Source organism: Oncorhynchus clarkii, chromosome 6 (genome assembly GCF_045791955.1).
Source record: "Oncorhynchus clarkii lewisi isolate Uvic-CL-2024 chromosome 6, UVic_Ocla_1.0, whole genome shotgun sequence".
Classification (NCBI taxonomy): domain Eukaryota; kingdom Metazoa; phylum Chordata; class Actinopteri; order Salmoniformes; family Salmonidae; genus Oncorhynchus; species Oncorhynchus clarkii.
In genome coordinates, this window is record NC_092152.1 from 18,815,176 (window position 1) to 18,832,541 (window position 17,366).

The following is a 17,366-nucleotide window of genomic DNA, read 5'->3' on the forward strand; positions in this document are numbered from 1 at the left end:
ATGGAGGTATTTTGGATATAAAAATAATCTTTATGGAACAAAAGGAACATTTATTGTGTAACTGAGAGTCTCGTGAGTGCAAACATCCGAAGATCATCAAAGGTAAGCAATTCATTTTATTGCTTTTCTGACTTTCGTGACCAATCTACTTGGCTGCTATCTGTTTGTAATATTTTGTCTACTGAGAGAGATGTCCTTACATAAACGCTTGGATAGCTTTCGCCTAAAAGTTTTTTTGAAATCTGACACGCCAGGTGGATTAACACCAAGCTAAACTGTGTTTTGCTATATTTCACTTGTGATTTCATGAAAATGAAATATTTTTAGTAATTTAATTTGAATGTGGCGCTCTGCAATTCAGCGGATGTTGATGAAAATTATCCCGCTAAAGGGATGGGTGCGCCAAGAAGTTAAATAGTACCCGCAAAACACCAGTCTCAACGTCAACAGTGAAGAGGCGACTCCGGGATACTGGCCTTCTAGTCAGAGTTGCAAAGAAAAAGCCATATCTCCGACTGGCCAATAAAAATAAAATATTAAGATGGGCGAAAGAACACAGACCCTGGACAGAAGGAACTCTGCCTAGAAGGACAGCATCCAGGACTCGCCTCGTCACTGTTGGCGTTGAGATTGGGGTATTGCGGTTACTACAGTTGAAGTCGGAAGTTTACATACACCTTAGCCAAATACATTTAAACTCAGTTTTTCAAAATTCCTGACATTTAATCAGATTAAAAAATCCCTGTCTTAGGTCAGTTAGGATCACTACTTTATTTTAAGAATGTGAAATGTCAGAATAATAATAGAGAATGATTTATTTCAGCTTTTATTTCTTTCATCACAATCCCAGTGGTTCAGAAGTTTACATACACTCAATTAGTATTTGGTAGAATTGCCTTTAAATTGTTTAACTTGGGTCAAACGTTTCGGGTAACCTTCTACAAGCTTCCCACAATAAGTTGGGTGAATTTTGGCCCATTTCTCCTGAATAATTGAGTCAGGTTTGTAGGCCTCCTTGTTCGCACACACTTTTTCAGTTCTGCCCACAAATTTTCTATAGGGTTGGGGTCAGAACTTTGTGATGACCACTCCAATACCTTGACTTTGTTGTCCTTAAGCCATTTTGCCACAACTTTGGAAGTATGCTTGGTGTCATTGTCCATTTGGAAGACCGATTTGCGACCAAGCTTTAACCTGACTGATGTCTTGAGATGTTGCTTCAATATAATTTAATTTTAATATAATAAAATATAATATACATTTTCCTACCTCATGAAGCCATCTATTTTGTGTAGTGCACCAGTCCCTCCTGCAGCAAACACCCCCACAACATGATGCTGTCACCCCCGTGCTTCACGGTTGGGATGGTGTTCTTCGGCTTGCAAGCCTCCACCTTTTTCCTCCAAACATAGCGATGGTCATTATGGCCAAACAATTCTATTTTTGTTTCATCAGACCAGAGGACATTTCTCCAAAAAGTACAATCTTTGTCCCCATGAGCAGTTGCAAACCGTAGTCTGGCTTTTTTATGGCGGTTTTGGAGCAGTGGCTTCTTCCTTGCTGAGCTGCCTTTCAGGTTATGTCGATATAGGACTCATTTTACTGTGGATATAGATACTTTTGTACCTGTTTCCTCCAGCATCTTCACACGGTCCTTTGCTGTTGTTCTGGGATTGATTTGCACCAAAGTACTTTCATATCTAGGAGACAGAACGCATGTCCTTCCTGAGCGGTATGACGGCTGCGTGGTCCCATGGTGTTTATACTTGCGTACTATTGTTTGTTCAGAATAACGTGGTACCTTCAGGCATTTGGAAATTGCTCCTAATGATGAACCAGACGTGTGAAGGTCTAGAATTTTTGTTCTGAGGTTTTGGCAGATTTCTTTTGATTTCCCCATGATGTCAAGCAAAGAGGCACTGAGTTTGAAGGTAGGCATTGAAATACATCCACAGGTACACCTCCAATTGACTCAAATGATGTCAATTAGCCTATCAGAAGCTTCTAAAGCCATGACATAATTTTCTGGAATTTTCCAAGCTGTTTAAAGGCACAGTCAACTTAGTGTATGTAAACTTCTGACCCACTGTAATTGTGATACAGTGAATTATAAGTGAAATAATCTGTCTGTAAACAATTGTTGGAAAATTACTTCTGCACAAAGTAGTTACTGTCATGCACAAAGTAGATGTCCTAACCGACTTGCCCAAACTATAGTTTGTTAACAAGAAGTTTGTGGAGTGTTTGAAAAACAATTTTTAATGACTCCAACCTAAATGTATGTAAACTTCTGATTTCAACTGTATTTAATGAAGCTGCCAGTTGAGGACTTGCAAGGTGTCTGTTTCTGTCACACCCTGACCATAGTTTGCTTTGTATGTTTCTATGTTTTGGTTGGTCAGGGTGTGATCTGAGTGGGCATTCTATGTTGGATGTCTTGTTTGTCTATTTCTATGTCTGGCCTGATATGGTTCTCAATCAGAGGCAGGTGTTAGTCATTGTCTCTGATTGGGAACCATATTTAGGTAGCCTGGGTTTCACTGTGTGTTTGTGGTGATTGTTCCTGTCTCTGTGTTTGTACCAGATAGGACTGTTTTAGGTTTTCTCACGTTTATTGTTTTCTTAGTTTATTCATGTATAGTGTCTTTATAAATTAAAACATGAATAACCACCACGCTGCATTTTGGTCCGCCTCTCCTTCACCACAAGAAAACCGTTACAGTTTCTCAAACTAGACACTCTAATGTACTTGTCCTCTTGCTCAGTTGTGCACTGGAGCCTCCCACTCCTATTTCTATTCTGGTTAGTGCCAGTTTGCACTGCTCTGCGAAGGGAGTAGTACACAGCGTTGTACGAGAACTTCAGTTTCTTGACAATTTCTCGCATGGAATAGCCTTAATTTCTTAGAACAAGAATAGACTGACGAGTTTCAGAATAAAGTTATTTGTTTCTTGCCATTTTGAGCCTGTAATCGAACTCACAAATGAGTATCTGGAGCATCAGCAACTAGTCTAAAGAAGGCCAGTTTTATTGCTACTTTAATCAGAACAACAGTTTTCAGCTGTCCTAACATAATTGTAAAGGGGTTTTCTAATGATCACTTACCCTTTTTAAAATTATAAACTTGGATTAGCTAACACAACGTGCCATTGGAACGCAATAGTGATGGTTGCTGATAATGGGCCCCTGTACGCCTATGTAGATATTCCATAAAAAATCTGCCGTTTCCAGCTACAATAGTCATTTACAACATTAACAATGTCTACACTGTATTTCTGATCAATTTGATGTTATTTTAATGAACAAAACATTTTGCTTTTATTTCAAAAACAAGGACATTTCTAAGTGACCCCAAACCTTTGAACGGTAGTGTATATTATATATATATATATATATAATTGGTCAGTCATGGGCCATGTCCGAAATCTGACTTGCCTACTACTTTCTGCATACTGTGAACGAATCGTACTACATACTATTTATAACGTACTGTTCAGTACAGATGTATGGAATATGCAACAAATATCAACATACTACTCATCCATACTGAGAAGGCATCATCAAATGGGCAATCGGGCTTGTTCCCCACCATTCGTTGATTTTTGTAGTGTCCCCCATTCTGATAACTGTTGTCGAACACACATGGATGTGAAAAACTATTCTCTTCCTCAATAGTGTGCAGCGAATTCTACTAGATGAAATGCCGAAATGAGTATGACATCCGGGCATTTAAAGTATACAACATGTTCGAAATTTCAAATACTATAAAACTTTCAAACGGCCTCTTATTTAGGGCACAAGTATGAATATTCGGATACATTTAATGCGAACGATGCTCTTATCCAACTTGACTGGCAAATTAAAGAAATCCTAAGAAAAAAATGGTATAGTGCTTTAAAACAGAACTTATGACACACCACAGAAGTCAAAACCTTCATTCGGTGTCAGGTAGCAAATTTAACGCATTTCTTCCCCATTGACTTAGTCTTAAACTTTTTATGACAACTTTTAATGACAGACTTTTGCCTGTGTTTTTATGGGGCCCTCTGTGGACATCCCTTCAAATGAGTGGATTCAGCTATTTCAGCCACACCCATTGCTGACAGGTGTATGAAATCGAGCACACAGACATGCAATCTCCGTTGACAAAGTTTGGCAGTAGAATGGCCTTACTGAAGAGCTCAGTGACTTTCAAAGTGGTACCCTCATAGGAGGCCACCTTTCCAACAAGTCAGTTCATTAAAATTTCTGCCCTGCTAGAGATGCCCCAGTCAACTGTAAATGCTGTTATTGTGAAGTGGCAATAACGGCTCAGCTGCGAAGTGGTAGGCCACATAAGCTCACAGAACTGGACCGCCGAGTGCTGAAACACGTAACGCGTAAACATCGTCTGTCCTCGGTTGCAACACTCACCACCGAGTTCCAAACTGCCTCTGGAAGCAATGTCAGCACAAGAACTGTTCGTCGGGAGCTTCATGAAAAAGGTTTCCATGGCCGAGCAACCTTGGTGGAGGAGGAATAAGGGTCAATGACATTCTAGATGATTCTGTGCTTACAACTTTGTGGCAACCATTTGGGGAAGACCTTTTCCTGTTTCAGCATGACAATGCCCCTGTGCACAAAGCGAGGTCCATACAACAATGGTTTGACAAGTTCGGTGTATGTAACAGCAGAAATCCTTCCCAGAAAAGTGAAGGCTGTTATAACAGCAAAGGGGGGACCACCTCCATATTAATGCTCAAGATTTTAGAATGAGATGTTCAACGAGCAGTTGTCCACATACTTTTGGTCATGTAATGTATGTCACAGCCAGGTGCACCATCCTGGGCTCTGAATTATAAACCCCTACCTGTCCACCCTGGGCTCTGAATTATAAACCTCTACCTGTCCACCCTGGGCTCTGCATTATAAACCCCTACCTGTCCACCCTGGGCTCTGAATTATAAACCCCTACCTGTCCATCCTGGGCTCTGCATTATAAACCCCTACCTGTCCATCCTGGGCTCTGAATTATAAACCCCTACCTGTCCATCCTGGGCTCTGAATTATAAACCCCTACCTGTCCATCCTGGGCTCTGAATTATAAACCCCTACCTGTCCAACCTGGGCTCTGAATTATAAACCCCTACCTGTCCACCCTGGGCTCTGAATTATAAACCCCTACCTGTCCACCCTGGGCTCTGAATTATAAACCCCTAACTGTCCACCCTGGGCTCTGAATTATAAACCCCTACCTGTCCACCCTGGGCTCTGAATTATAAACCCCTACCTGTCCACCCTGGGCTCTGCATTATAAACCTCTACCTGTCAAACTTGGGCTCTGCATTATAAACCTCTACCTGTCCACCCTGGGCTCTGAATTATAAACCCCTACCTGTCCACCCTGGGCTCTGAATTATAAACCTCTACCTGTCCATCCTGGGCTCTGCATTATAAACCTCTACCTGTCCACCCTGGGCTCTGCATTATAAACCCCTACCTGTCCACCCTGGGCTCTGCATTATAAACCCCTACCTGTCCACACTGGGCTCTGAATTATAAACCTCTACCTGTCCATCCTGGGCTCTGCATTATAAACCCCTACCTGTCCACCCTGGGCTCTGCATTATAAACCTCTACCTGTCCACCCTGGCCTCTGCATTATAAACCTCTACTTGGCCTAGCCACTCCACTTCTCACTGTGGAAACTGAGAGCCACAAGGGAGCAAGGCTCGAGACACACACACACACTCACAGAGGGTGCTTTGAGACACCTGCGTGCTTGTGCTTTTGTATCCCTCCCTGCTCTCTCTGCTGCAACTTCTAATGTGTTTCTCCAATTCATTTATATATTTTTTTATATCTTTTGCTTTTCCCAAGTCATTTTTCTCCCCTACCGCCTGGCGTGAGATATTAGGGTATGTGTAAAATAAATGATGTCTATAGCTGTAGGGGTAGCACTTGCTCCCCCGGAACTACCTACGTCCAAGGAACATTAAACATCAGATCCTCGTTTAGCGAATAAATAACTATTCATTTGAATGGCTTTGTGCTGGACTTCTGTGCATATTTTACCAGCCCAAGGAGAGGGCCCATTAGGGACTTAATATAGAATAAATGGCCAGGGGCGTCGGTGGAGCCAGCGGACGCGCGACTCAGCAGCGTCATGGTGGGTTACTAATGACCTGTGAGGGCTCCAAATGAATCCGTTATATGCAGTATGTATATATTTATATATTATTTTTTAATTGTGTTTGAGAAGAACAAAACGCTAAGCACATCATTTAGGTTTGCCTTAAATGCTTTTCAAAAACAAAATAAATTAGATTCAATTAGCCCGTAATGGAGTGTGTGTGCGTGTTCTCTAGTGTGTGTGTGTGTGTGTGATTATCTTTGTGGGTGTGGGTAAAGAGAGAGGAATTGGAGATTTTTACTAGTGCTGTAGAAGCGATTTGTAGCGCTGATTGTCTTGTTAGCACAAGAATAAGCCCCTGAGTGTGTTGGGTGTAAGTACTTATGTGGATAGATACATCAGCCTGGACAAATATACATCAGTCTGCCTGTACTGATGCAGTATGGATAGAAGAGAGTGAGGAGGAGGGACTAGAAAGACTGAAATCAATCCATAAGGAAGACCGTTACAATCCAATGTCACTGTCTGGTGGATCAACATTACTAATCAAATTATTTCCATCGTTCAGAGATCTGTACACCTGTCACTGTTTCTGTCTGTAGAACTGTACAAGTGGATCAGTAGGCCACACTTTATCAGGATATTTCCCTATAATCTGATGCTAAACTATAAAAAAAACAATCAATGGCAACTCTATTGATATGCAACCCTGAAAACCTGGTTCAGTCTGCTTTCCAACAAACACTGGGGGATTAATTAACCTTTCAGCAGGTCAATAACCTAAAACACAAGGCCAAATCTACACTGGAGTTGCTTACCAAGAAGACAGGGAATGTTCCTGAGTGGCCGAATTAGAGTTTAGACTAAAATCTACTTGAAAATCTTTGGCAAGACCTGAAAATATTTGTCTAGTAATGATTTAACACACATTTGACAGAACTTGAAGACTTTTGAAAAGAGTAATGGACAAATGTTGCACAATCCAGGTGTGCAAATCTCTTAGAGACTTACCCAGAAAGACTCACAGCTGTAACCACTGCCAAAGGTGCTTCTACAAAGTATTGACACAAGGGTGTCATGAGATATGAGATATGATGAGATATTTCTGTATTCATTTTCAGTCAATTGGCAAAAAATTCTAAAAACATGTTTTTGCTTTGTTATTATGTGGTATTGTGTGTAGATGGGGGCACATATATATATATATATATATATATATATATATATATATATATTATTTAAAATCCATTTTGAATTCAGGCTGTAACACTTCAACATTTGGAATAATAAGAGGTATGAATACATTATGAAGGCACTGTATGTATGGGGTTAGTGTGTAGTTAGTGGAAATGTTGTTGACAGTTAGTTGAACATCTGCAGAACTTCTACAAACCATCTATTTGGCACTATCCAAATAAAGTGTTAGTGTGTATGTCTGTGTTTCTCTGTGTTGCTGTGACTAGATGTTTGTCTCTGTGCATGTAGTATCTGTGCTCCTCTGACTCGGTTTAAGCAAAGCGAGATAATCAACCGTAAGTGCATCTAACTTTTACAAAAACACATTTTCCAAAATGGGAGCATTTATTTATTATTTAGCAAATGTACTTGTTGGTAAAACAAAGCGATTTCTTCAACTCTTCAGAGTGATTGAGCCATCTGGAGCACTCTCTCTCTGTCTCTCTCTCTCTCTGTCTGTCTGTCTCTCTCTCTCTCTCACTGTCTCTCTGTCGCTCTCTGTCTGTCTCTCTCTCTCGCTGTCTCTCTGTCGCTCTCTGTCTGTCTGTCTCTCTGTCGCTCTCTGTCTGTCTGTCTCTCTCTCTCTCTGTCTGTCTGTCTGTCTCTCTCTCTCTCTCTCTCTCTCTGTCTGTCTGTCTCTCGCTCTGTCTCTCGCTCTGTCTCTCTCTTTGTATCTCTCTCTCTCTCTTTCTTTCCTCTTTATCTCTGCAGTAATGACATTACTTGTACAAATTACATTTCGGTTTAGAAACCTACCTCAAACCCCATTCACATCTCGGTTCCAAGTTTCGTACAGTAGAAAGTGCCTACGCTTTCCTTCTTTACACAAATACCCCAAAAAAGTAGCTTCCAGCATCCTAACAAGTAATACTTAAAGGGATTTTTTGGGGGACATTTTAACACAATCTTAATATGTATCTTATCTCCAAGAGGAGCCACATAGTTTTTCATTGTCAATAACGTATTTAAGTTTCATTGGGTTAAAATTGTAAAAGAATATTCCCAAACAGAATAAATGGAATGCTGACAAATGTTAGGAGATGCAGGGTCTTGGTGTTTTCTGCTAAGCTAACGGCAAGCCTGGTAATTAGCCGCGGCAGTTGAAGTGTTGGTTGGTGTCGGCATGCTGAGGAGTTGATGAACTGTAGGAGACATAGAAGCCTGGAGCCACGTGCATAGAGACTTTACCATATTCATGAGAGTGAGTTTGTGTGAGGTGGGTGGGGGGGTGGGGTTCTTTGTCTGTGTGTGCCAGAGTTAGAGATGTTTTTTTATGCCTGTTTTTCTTTTGTTGTTGTTTTACCTGCCATTTTAGGTAGATGCAAAGAGTGTTTACAATGTTTGTGTTTCTGAGCATGCAAGTATTTGTGTCTCATCATTGTGTTGGTCTGCGTTAGAGGGTATGTTAATTTTGTTTATTCGTCTCCGAGCCTTCCTTATTATTTATTTATGCCAGGACAGTTTTACCCAGCACCCCTTGCAAATAATTATCTGTGCTAATTATGGGCCTGCAGTCACAGCGCTCCAAATGCTTTTCTGTTGAGACGGGCTCTGGGATAGCAGGTGCAGGGCGGCCCTCCCAGGGACTAAGATTAAAGAGTGGGCCTCCCCCCTAATGTCGGAACCCATAACCAAATCTCGTGGTAGCTAACTACTGTTTGACAGTCTGTCACGAGAGATTACATGAAGCCTGACCAGGACACCAGTCAAATCCATCTTTGAAAAGACAAAAGAAGTGAGGTGAATTTCGTAAGCATCCCATGGCTTCTTTAGAGATTTGATATGGCCAATGGCTATACTTTTAGTTTTTGTATATGTTTACATGTTGCTCACTGGACTCATTCTGCCGTTGTTTGGGACATATCCCTCCCTTTGAGTTGATTTGGGCAAAAATATCAATGGTAGGTAAGTAAGCAAAAAAACAATGCATTGATAGATTCTAGCCCCAAATCTTTTACCGTGTTGTTGGGTGAATCAAGCACATGGGCAGAATATCCAAGTTACATTTGTGCGTATGTTGTGTGACAAACTTACCTCCTCCACCTCCTCCCCTTACCGCCCCTTACCCCCATCCAGTCTGTCTCCCAAAGTTCCACAGAGTTGTGCACAGAGCGGATGGTGTCAGCTCGCTCCTTGCCACTCCATTTGCAGAAGCTGTACTGCTGTGATCACAGACAGATGTATAAATCAAACCTAGCTTGATGGATTCATCAGGGCGACGAAACGATCGCCTCAGAAGAGCGCCGGAGCTCTCTGAGCATCGTGTTTTTGACAGAAAGGGTATGCAAAGAGCCTAAATGGATGAATGGTTGATTAATTCTTTGCCTGAGATGTTGTCGACAGCAGGAAATGTGTTTTTGCTTTGACTGTGTTTGCATGGGAATTTGCGCGCGGGGTGTGAGTTATGGAGCACCAGTTTATACCTAAGGCTATTATTCTGCATAATGACGGCAGGTTGGAGGAGACACTAAAGACTCACTACCTGTGGAGCAAACAGAACTAGGGGGAGGGGGGAAAGAAGGGGAGGAGAGGGAGACAGAGAGAGATAAAGGAGGGGAGGGAGAGAGAGAGAGAGAGAGAGAGAAAGGAGGGAGAGAGAGGAGGGGAGGGAGAGTGAAAAGAGGAAGAGTGAGAAGGGGGATAGATAGAATAGAGCATAGACAGAGGGAAGCATAGAGACAGGCAGACTGAGATGAATAGAGGAAGGGAGCAAGTAAAACATGAAGCAACAAAGTATCGAGAGACAAAGAAAGGTATCAGCTGTGTATGGCTTTACCTCCCATGTTCATCTCATTAATCTAGTTATATTGACCAAAATGTATATTATTTCCAGTCATTTATTATGGAACTGATGTGTAGGCCGAGGAACGTACACATCACGGACAAACTGAAATGGTCCACCCACACAGACAGAGTGGTGAAGAAGGCGCAATGGCGCCTCTTCAACCTCAGGAGGCTGAAGAAATTTGGCTTGTCACCTAAAATACTCACAAACTTTTACAGAAGAACAATCGAGAGCATCCTGTTGGGCTGTATAACCGCCTGGTACGGCAACTGCATAGCCCTCAACCGCAAGGCTCTCCAGAGTGTAGGGAGGTCTGCAAAACGCATCACCGGGGGCAAACTACCTGCCCTCCAGGACACTCTACAGCACCCAATGTCACAGGAAGGCCATAAAGATTATCAAGGACTACAACCACCTGAGCCACTGCCTGTTCACCCCGCTATCATCCAGAAGTCGAGATCAGTCCAGGTGCATCAAAGCTGGGACCGAGAGACTGAAAAACAGCTTCTATCTCAAGGCCATCAGACTGTAAAACAGCCATCACTAACATAGAGAGGCTGCTGCCAACATACTGACTCAAATCTCTGGCCACTTTAATATATGGACTTAATATAGGTATCACTAGTCACTTTAAATAATGCCACTTTAATAATGTTTAGATATCCTACATTACTCATACTGTATCCTATACCATCTATTGCATCTTGCCTATGCCGCATGGCCATCGCTCATCCATATATTTATATGTACATATTCTCATTCATCCCTTTACATTTGTGTGTATAAGGTAGTTGTTGTGAATTTGTTAGATTACTTGTTATTTATTACTGTTTTGTCAGAACTAGAAGCACAAGCATTTCGCTACACTCACATTAACATCTGCTAAGCATGTGTATGTGACCAATAACATTTTATTTGATTTGGGATACCTAGTCAGTTGTACAACTGAATGCATTCAACTGAAATGTGTCTTCGGTGCCCAGGGAACAGTGGATTAACTGCGTTGCTCAGGAGCCCAACAACAAATTTGACCTTGTCAGCTCAGGGATTCGATCCAGCAACCTTTACAGTTCTCCAGTACATTTGTAAAGACTTACATAGATTTATATCTTATTCCAGTGCGTTTGTATAGACTTACATTGTTAGATTCTCTACATGAGAGATACAAAACCATGGGGTGGCTTAAGGAGAGGAACGTGAGGGGCTCAGTTGGAATGGGTGGAATGACTGGGGAGGGGGGAGGGAATCTTTGTGGAGGAAAAACTCTTTAGAAATAACTCCGACTGAGATAGTGTTTTAAAGTTTAGAAGATGGGTTCTGTGCTTTTAGGCAATGTGTTTGGTATCGTGGTTGGTATCATGAGGTTAGTAAGTGAAATTTTAGCTAATGATTTGGGGATGTTGGGGGGTGAGCATGGGAGGGATGTGGCTTGTAATTTACTCGCGTTACAAACAAATGGCAGACAGACTGTGGCTCTGCGTGCCATCTGATTTGCGCTTTACTTTCTCTCTGTGTTTTCCAGCTTGTGTGTGCGTGCGTGGGGGAGTCAGGGTTTGTGCACATCACTGGTTGTATAATTGCATTCATGAGTCGACATATTATATACATCGTGTGAATATATGTTTGTTTTTAACAAGGCTTTGGAGGCCTCATAGCACTTATCAGGATATCGCTGGTGAAAAATGACTGTGTCGCCGGGGGTGACAGTTGTGTGTCAGCAGATTGATGGGGCTCTCCCTGACAGCAGCCATATTCTGCAGGAGTAGAGTTGAGAGAGAAGCCGTGCGGCCCTCATCCACGTAGGTTAATATGAACTCAGCCTAGACAACACCATTCTCTACAACATCCATCCATCCATCCCTTCTACTGGGCCTTCACACCCCACACAGACACGGATCACACAACTCACAATGCACTCCGCATACACACACACACACACACACACTCAGGTGTGTCGTACGCACCTACACAGACATAGCACAGGGCATATAGCCTGGAATGGTGTATAACAAGGTTGCAGAATATGCAAAGAGAGGAGTGATTGAAAATTACAGAGACATAGTATGTCAACCTCTTATAGATATCCACTGTTGCCTCTGCACATGTGCAGTAGCCATTCACTTCCTATACTTCGTTACAATAGCTCATAAACTGCTTCCTGTCCCAGGACACATTATACCAGTCTTAATGCCAGAATTTTCCTTAATTGATCTGGAAACGCCAGCGGAGGAGACGGAGAGAAGTTTCTTTACCCATATCTTTCATGCAATTACAATGTACTTGTACACACAGTACTTATTTAAACAAGATTTGTTAATTTTCTAAGTCTATTCATTTCATGTTATCTTTTTGTTTATATTTGATATAAAGTTGTGTTTTAATGTGTTGACAATTTCCCTGTATTATTCTAAGTTATAATAACATATAGGTTTCTTTAAAAAATGAAGGGTGTTATTTAAAAGCATACAAGTATGTTAACTTGTGCACCATTGAAAAAACAAACAACCATCATACAACAAATGTAGTGATTCATTTCGCTATTTGTTTTAAAATGTAACACTTACACACTTTTTTCATTTCTTCATTGTCTTGCAAATTAGGGATGCCACGGCATCATTGTTAATCATTGAAGAGAGAAATAACCTAGATGGAAAAAAAACAAGCTCCCTTGACAAACAAATCCATTAATTAATGCAACTTTCTCTCCATCAATCAATGGAGCTGTCAGAGAATTACCATAATCTTGGAATGTTTGATGTGTTAAGAGCAAACAGTTAATTTCCAAACGATAAATCATCAAATGTCTCTTTACCCCTCTCTGTGCCCTGACAGCTTCGTCTCTCATCAAAATAGACAAAAACATTCTTTAAAAACACTTGACTCGATACAAACAATTTGACCGGGGACCAAAAAGTTTTTATATCGGTTTAAGTGGAGTTTTGTAAGTGGCATAAAAAGGTTTAGATAAAGAATTTATGAATATTAAAGGGATAGCTCACCCAAATTACAATTGTGTTTACTTACTCTGTAAGCAGTCTATGAACAAGGTATAACCTCAATACATGCTTTGGTTTAGTTTCAATGGCACTGTTTCCAAATACTAACGTTTTAGCATTTGCGGCACAAATCCCATGGAAGTCATGGTACCTACAGTACCAGTCAAAAGTTTTGACACACCTATTAATTTCAGGGTTTTTCTTTATATTTACTATTTTCTATTTTCTACATTGTAGAATAATAGTGAAGACATCAAACATATGAAATAACACATGGAATCAGGTAGTAACCAAAAAAAGTGTTAAACAAATAAAAATGTATATTTTAGATTCTTCAAAGTAGGCACTCTTTGCCTTGATGACAGCTTTGCACACTCTTGGCATTCTCTCAACCAGCTTCATAAGGTAGTCACCTGGAATGCATTTCAATTAACAGGTCTGCCGTGTGTTAAAAGTTAATTTGTGGAATTTCTTTCCTCAATGCGTTTGAGCCAATCAGTTATGTTGTGACAAGGTAGGGTGGTATACAGAAGCCCTATTTGGTAAAAGACCAAGTCCATATTATGGCAAGAACAGCACAAATAAACAAGAAATGACAGTCCATCATAACTTTAAGACATGAAGGTCAGTCAATCCAGAAAATGTCAAGAACTTTGACACTTTTTCAAGTACAGTTGCAAAAACCATCAAGCACTATGATGAAACTGTCTCTCATGAGGACCTCCACAGGAAAGGAAGACCCAGAGTTACCTCTGCTATGATGAAACTGGCTCTCATGAGGACCACCACAGGAATGGAAGACCCAGAGTTACCTCTGCTATGATGAAACTGGCTTTCATGAGGACCACCACAGGAAAGGAAGACCCAGAGTTACCTCTGCTATGATGAAACTGGCTCTCATGAGGACCACTACAGGAAAGGAAGACCCAGAGTTACCTCTGCTATGATGAAACTGGCTCTCATGAGGACCTCCACAGGAAAGAGAGACCCAGAGTTACCTCTGCTATGATGAAACTGGCTCTCATGAGGACCTCCACAGGAAAGAGAGACCCAGAGTTACCTCTGCTATGATGAAACTGGCTCTCATGAGGACCACTACAGGAAAGGAAGACCCAGAGTTACCTCTGCTATGATGAAACTGGCTCTCATGAGGACCACTACAGGAAAGGAAGACCCAGAGTTACCTCTGCTATGATGAAACTGGCTCTCATGAGGACCACTACAGGAAAGGAAGACCCAGAGTTACCTCTGCTATGATGAAACTGGCTCTCATGAGGACCTCCACAGGAAAGGAAGACCCAGAGTTACCTCTGCTATGATGAAACTGGCTCTCATGAGGACCGCCACAGGAAAGGAAGACCCAGAGTTACCTCTGCTATGATGAAACTGGCTCTCATGAGGACCGCCACAGGAAAGGAAGACCCAGAGTTACCTCTGCTATGATGAAACTGGCTCTCATCAGGACCTCCACAGGAAAGGAAGACCCAGAGTTACCTCTGCTATGATGAAACTGGCTCTCATGAGGACCGCCACAGGAAAGGAAGACCCAGAGTTACCTCTGCTATGATGAAACTGTCTCTCATGAGGACCACCACAGGAAAGGAAGACCCAGAGTTACCTCTGCTATGCTGAAACTGGCTCTCATGAGGACCACCACAGGAAAGGAAGACCCAGAGTTACCTCTGCTATGATGAAACTGGCTCTCATGAGGACCGCCACAGGAAAGGAAGACCCAGAGTTACCTCTGCTATGATGAAACTGGCTCTCATCAGGACCTCCACAGGAAAGGAAGACCCAGAGTTACCTCTGCTATGATGAAACTGGCTCTCATGAGGACCGCCACAGGAAAGGAAGACCCAGAGTTACCTCTTATGATGAAACTGGCTCTCATGAGGACCACTACAGGAAAGGAAGACCCAGAGTTACCTCTGCTATGATGAAACTGGCTCTCATGAGGACCGCCACAGGAAAGGAAGACCCAGAGTTACCTCTGCTATGATAAAGCTGGCTCTCATGAGGACCTCCACAGGAAAGGAAGACCCAGAGATACCTCTGCTATGATGAAACTGGCTCTCATGAGGACCGCCACAGGAAAGGAAGACCCAGAGTTACCTCTGCTATGATAAAGCTGGCTCTCATGAGGACCTCCACAGGAGCATTAGAATTAACTGCAACTCAGCTTGCAGTCCAAATAAATGCTTCACAGAGTTCAAATATCAGACATCTCAACATCAACTGTTCAGAGGAGACTGTGTGAATCAGGTCTTCGTGGTCAAATTGCTGCAAAGAAACCACTACTAAAGGACACCCATAAGAATAAGAGACTTGTTTGGGCCAAGAAACCCGAGCAATGAACATTAGACCGGTGGAAATCTGTCCTTTGGTCTGATGAGTCCAAATTTGAGATTTTTGTTCCATCCGCCGAGTCTTTGTGAGACAGAGTAGGTGAACGGATGATCTCAGCAAGTGTGGTTCCCACCGTGAAGCATGGAGGAGGAGGTGTGATGGTGTGGGGGTGCTTTGCTGGTGACACTGTCAGTGATTTATTTACAATTCAAGGCACACTTAACCAGCATTGCTACCACAGCATTCTGCAGTGATACACCATCCCATATGGTTTGCACTTGGTGGGATTATCATTTGTTTTTCAACAGGACAGTGACCCAAAACACACCTCCAGGCTGTGTAAGGGCTGTTTGACCAAGAAGGAGAGTGGTGGAGTGCTGCATCAGATGACCTGGCCTCCACAATCACCTGACCTCAAACCAATTGAGATGGTTTGGGATGAGTTGGACCGCAGAGTGAAGGAAAAGCAGCCAACAAGTGCTCAGCATATGTGGGACCTCCTTCAAGACTGTTGGAAAATCATCCCTCATTAAACTGTTTGAGAGAATGCCTAGAGTGAACAAAGCTATCATCAAGCCAAAGGGTGTCTACTTCGAACAATCTAAAAGATAAAATTTATTTGGATTGGTTTAACCTTTCTTTGGTCACTACATGATTCCATGTATTATTTCATAGTTTTGATGTCTTCACTATTATTCTACAATGTAGAATAAAAATTGAACTTTTTGGCAACAATGCAAAACGTTATGTTTGGCGTAAAAGCAACACAGCTGAACACACCATCCCCACTGTCAAACATGGTGGTGGCAGCATCATGGTTTGGGCCTGCTTTTCTTCAGCAGGGACAGGGAAGATGGTTAAATTGATGGGAAGATGGATGGAGCCAAATACAGGACCATTCTGGAAGAAAACCTGATGGAGTCTGAAAAAGACCTGAGACTGGGACGGAGATTTGTCTTCCAACAAGACAATGATCCAAAACATAAAGCAAAATCTACAATGGAATGGTTCAAAAATAAACATATCCAGGTGTTAGAATGGCCAAGTCAAAGTCCAGACCTGAATCCAATCGAGAATCTGTGGAAAGAACTGAAAACTGCTGTTCACAAATGCTCTCCATCCAACCTCACTGAGCTCGAGCTGTTTTGCAAGGAGGAATGGGAAAGAATTTCAGTCTCTCGATGTGCAAAACTGATAGAGACATACCCCAAGCGACTTACAGCTGTAATCGCAGCAAAAGGTGGCGCTACAAAGTATTAACTTCAGGGGGCTGAATAATTTTGCACGCCCAATTTTTCAGTTTTTGATTTGTTAAAAAAGTTTGAAATATCCAAAAAATGTTGTTCCACTTCATGATTGTGTCCCACTTGTTGTTGATTCTTCACAAAAAAATACAGTTTTATATCTTTATGTTTGAAGCCTGAAATGTGGCAAAAGGTCGCAAAGTTCAAGGGGGCCGAATACTTTCGCAAGGCACTGTATGTGACTTTGTTGAGCTACACCATTTGAGATACTAACATTAAAAAAGTTTTGCGCTAGGGAGGATGGAGAGAGTCTTTAAATCTAACACACATATTTCCTACTTTCGTATGATCACCTAGTACTGGAATGCTCGTCATGGCCTGGTTGGGGAGCTCCAGTCATTCTGTCACCACCATGGTTATGAGAGTCTAGTCGTAGTCTCATCTCACCAGAGTGACCCTCGCCATCCACGCCAGCAGGTGGCAGTGTACTCAGACAACTCTTACATTCTCAACCAGGTATGTGTTATTTTGCAGACCTACATAGATACACACACATCACCTAGCCCAGAGTTATATACACATCACCTAGAAGAGCGGTATACACAGATCACCTAGGAAATACAATGTATATACAAAAGTACGTGGAC